At 41.2% G+C, this 4,716-nt stretch overlaps 1 pseudogene; it reads left to right on the forward strand.

Annotated features, from left to right (window-relative positions):
• The first annotated feature begins 2,600 nt into the window (after positions 1 to 2,600).
• LOC129519780 (tubulin alpha-1A chain-like) lies at positions 2,601 to 4,186 on the forward strand (annotated as a pseudogene).
• The last annotated feature ends 530 nt before the right edge of the window (positions 4,187 to 4,716 follow it).

Consider the following 4,716-nt stretch of genomic DNA (forward strand, 5'->3'; position numbering starts at 1 on the left):
TAAAACAATAAAATAAATCGTGAGTGTAAAGATTGTTTAAAAAATAAGAGAGTGCAGAAAGCTTAAGATGACTTAAGAAAATATAGCTATATATATGGAAGTCTGGGTTTGTAAAATCTTTATTTGTTTTGTTAATCCACACTCCTCTCAAGTCTTTGAAGCTCAGGGGTTCTGACACTAAAGAAGGCCACTGAGAAACCCAAGTGGTGTGACTCTCTGTATACAACATAAAGTTATTCTACTGCCATCTTAAAATCTTCAATCATTTGTATTAGTAAAAATGAAGATATATTCAATGACGTTATCAAGAAAACAAAGTAGGTTAATTGAATATAACCTACCTATAAATGTACATGATTGCCTGGACTTACACAATGGTCATGTGTTTTGCATATTGTTGTTTTCTAAGGGAATGTGGATTGAAGTTTTGATTGATTGTACTAATTCTCAGATTCAAACTGAGAACTATGTAATTCTTAGGCCCCTTTCATGTCCTCTATAAGCTTTCCTTGGACGTCTTGAAAATGACTTTCAAACACTGAAATTAGTTTTCTTTCTAATCCCCTAGAGATCAGTGCAGTGAATTTCATCATGCCATAATGATTAAAAATGCTAAAATGAGTCATGATATAATTAGGAATTTCTTTGTCCAAATCAAGCCCCATGAACTCCATCTAACATCGGTTTCATTTATAAACACAGTCCATCATCCATCTTAATGCTGAAGATGAATTTTTGCAAGGCGACATAAATATATTATAACTTTAGGTATATTTATTAGTCAGCCAAAAAATTTTTAAGGTAAATGATAGTAAAGTATCCCAGGTGATTTGGCAGCTTAAAAAAAAAAAAACCATAGTAGGAGAGAACAAGAAAAGCTATAATAAGAACTACAGGGAAGCCAGTATAGCCGAAACACAGGTGACAAAAGGAAGAAAGGCTTACTGTCTTAGCAGCTGGTAGAACAATTTCTCTAGGATTGTAGCACCATATTTTTCAAGAAATATTTTAACAAGCTACTTGGGATGAGAGGTGAGACTCCACGAGACATATTCAAGCTAAAAATGATAGCACTAAGCAAGAATGGAATCTCAAAATAGAAGGACACTTTGTTTTGTTGAACCCTTGGATAGAGTTGGGAATGTACATTTATAAACAAGAGCTGGAGCAAAGCCAAATCACTCAGGATAATAAAGAGATGAGTATAAAGAGCTTGGTGCGGGGGCGAGGAAGAGGGGGAGTAGATCCAAGAAGGCTGTATACCTTGGAGGAAAAGTAGAAACAAAGGGGGAAACAATCCTAGAAGTGTCAGAGCTGAAAAGGAACTTTGAACAAGAAATGTCAAATTTTGAATTGGGGGGTTGTTACTATACCATACATGCTAGAAAATCCCTTTCATTTTCTCTGTGAATTCTGTGTTTCTTACCAAGATTTTGTAGAAGTGGACTTAAGATAATGTGAAGATATGCAAAAGTTCTATGTCCATGTGGGTGTAAAATAAAACAAAGGTTGCTTTTGTAGAGGAGACAGCTGGCATCTGGGCTTATATGTGGTGTAAGAGGAAAATGTAAGAAGGATGAGCCTTGAAGAATAAGTAGAATGATTTCACGAGAGGTTGTGGGAGTCATTTTAAAATGTATAACCCTTGGAATACCTGGGTGGCTCAGCCAGTTAGGCATCCAACTCTTGATCTTAGCTCAGGTCTTGATCTCAGGGTTGTGAGTTCAGGCCTCGTATTGGGTTCCACGCTGAGCATGAAGCCTACTTTTAAAAAAAAAATTATGCCCCTTATCTTAGGGCAAATAAATTTCAAATACTTAAGGAGAAAAATAATATGATCAGGATTATAATTTAGTAAGATGACTCTAGCAGAAATTCAGAGAATGGGTTGGAGGAAGCAATGGTAGAGGCAAAGGAAAGTTGCAAAGCATTGCAGCTGTTGAGGCAAGACATGTTAATGATCTATGCTGGTTAGAGTAACAGTGGAGATGGGGAGAACTGGACAATCTAGACACATTAAAAAGCTAGAATCAATAGGTCTTGATGATTGATAGGATGTAAGTAAAAGATTATCAACCTCACAGTTTGCCCAGGACTAACAAGGTTCCCAAGACATGAGACTTCCAGTTTTATTTTTTTTAATAAATTAATTTTTATTGGTGTTCAATTTGAGACTTCCAGTTTTAAAGGTAAGACAGCTCCAGGCAAGCCATTCAAGTTTTCATGAAACTATGGGGATTTCGTACTAACACCAAGAAAGCTCTAGGAAAATGGGGATGAATTGGTCACCCTAATGGAGGTTGAAGTTATGGGTGAGTGAGGGTGGCATCTAATTTCTGGCTAGGGAATGGAGGTACCAATCACTGAGATAGGCAAGGCAGGTGGGAAGAAAATGCTCAGTTTTATTTGGACATGTTGAGTTCAGAGGCTTATGGAACACCAAAGGAGAAATGTCTAGAAGACAGTCCTTTTAAGATGCTGGTACCTGGCAGTTTCTCTTACATTGATCACCTAATAACCACCTAAGAGTCATACTGTAAGAAGCAACAACCTCTTCTCTTCCTCTCTGCCATCTGCTTGGCAGCCACAAAGCAGCAACCATGCATGAATGCATCTCCATCCATGTTGGCTGGGCTACTATCCAGATTGGCAATGTCTGCTGGGAGCTCTATTGCCTGGAACATGGCATTCAGCCTGATGGCCAGACGCCAAGAGACAAGACCATTGGGAGAGGAGATGACTCCTTCGACATCTTCTTCAGTGAGACACGTTCTGAGAAGGATGTGCCCAGGGCAGTGTTTGTAGACCTGGAACCCATTCTCATTGATGAAGTTCTCACTGGCACCTACCGCCAGCTCTTCTACCCTGAGCACCTACCGCCAACTCTTCCACCCTGAGCAGCTGCCAATAACTCTGCCGGAGAGCACTACACCATTGGCAGGGAGATCACTGACCTTGTCTCTGCCGGAGAGCACTACACCATTGGCAGGGAGATCACTGACCTTGTCTTGGACTAGAAACTGGCTGACCAGTGCACAGGTACTCAGGGCTTCTTGGTTTTCCACAGCTTTGGAGGGGGAACTGGTTCCCAGCTCACCTCCCTGCTAATAGAATGTCTCTCTGTTGATTATGGCAAGAAGTCCAAGCTAGAGTTTTCCATTTACCCAGCCCTCCAGGTTTCCAGAGCTGTAGTTGAGCCCTATAACTTCACTCTCTCCACCCACACCACCCTGGGGCATTCTGTGCCTTCACAGTAGACAATGAAGCCATTTATGACATCTGTCATAGAAACCTCAATATTGAACACCAACCTACACTAACCTAAAAAGGTTGGTAGGTCAAATTGTGTCCTCTATCACTGATTCTCTTAGATTCGATGGAGCCCTGAATGTTGATCTGACAATTCCAGACCAACCTGGTGCCCTATCCCCACATTCACTTCTCTCTGACCACATGTGCCCCTGTCATCTCTGCTAAGAAAGCCTACCATGAACAGCTTTCTGTAGCAGAGATCACCAGTGCATGCTTTGAGCCAGCAAACCAGATGGTGAAATGTGACCCTCGCTATGGTAAGTACATGTCTTGCTGCCTGTTTTACCATGGTGTCATGGTTTCCAAAGATGTCAGTGCTGCCATTGCCACCATCAAGACCAAGTGTGCCATCCAATTTGTGGATTGGTACCCTACTGGCTTCAAAGTTGGCATTAATTACCAACCTCTTACTATGGTACCTGATGAAGACCTGGCCAAAGTACAGCAAGCTATGTGCATGCTGAGCAACACCACAGCCATTGCTGAAGTCTGGGCTTACCTAGACCACAGGTTTGACCTGATGTATGGAACACATGCCTTTGTTCACTGGTATATGGATGAGGGCAGGAAGGAAGGAGAGGTTTTTGAGGCACATGATGACGAGGCTGCCCTTGAGAAGGATTATGAGGAAGTTGGTGTGGATTCTCTTGAAGGAGAGGGTAAAGAAGAAGGAGGAAAATGTTTTTATTATGGGTACCTTAGCTCAAGTCTTCTGGGAAACACACCTGAAGTGAGGACTAAAATACTATTCTTCATGGAGCAACTGGGCGGCACAGTCAAAAAGCCAGTTCTTGGTTTCAGCTCAGGTCATGATCTCAAGATCACCGTGTTGAGCTCCATACTAGGCTCTGTATTCAGCGCAGAGTCTGCTTGAATTTCTTGTTCCCTTGTCTTCTGCCCCTTTCATTCATACCCTCTCTCTCCCTATAATAAATAAATAAATCTAAAACAAAACAAAACACTGTTCTTCATTTGTAAGATGCAAGCCCAGGGAAATAAGGGTAAGGAAAGGAAGAACAACACAAGGAGAGACTCAAACCAATGTGATGAGCTGCACCAAAACACTGACTGCCACCTTATAATGATCTGTGAAGAAACACAATAGAATGCTCAGCAGGTGTAACTGCAGGCCTTTTTGAAGGACTGTACAAAGGAGATACACCTCAGAGTAGTCCACATGGCGTAGATGGGAGCATTGGGAATTTATCCTTTGCGACTCTTGAATCTCATTGGTCAATATTTCTCCTATTAGAAACTTACTCCACCACACTTTCAGGCTATGTCACCCAATCCCCTTGCAGTCATCAGGAAGTTGAATTCCATGCCCTGAGTATAGTTATTAATGCAATCTGAATATAGTTATTAATGCAATCTGAATAAAACATTAAACGTACCCTGGAACAG

Source organism: Nyctereutes procyonoides, unplaced genomic scaffold (genome assembly GCF_905146905.1).
Source record: "Nyctereutes procyonoides isolate TBG_1078 unplaced genomic scaffold, NYPRO_anot_genome, whole genome shotgun sequence".
NCBI lineage: Eukaryota > Metazoa > Chordata > Mammalia > Carnivora > Canidae > Nyctereutes > Nyctereutes procyonoides.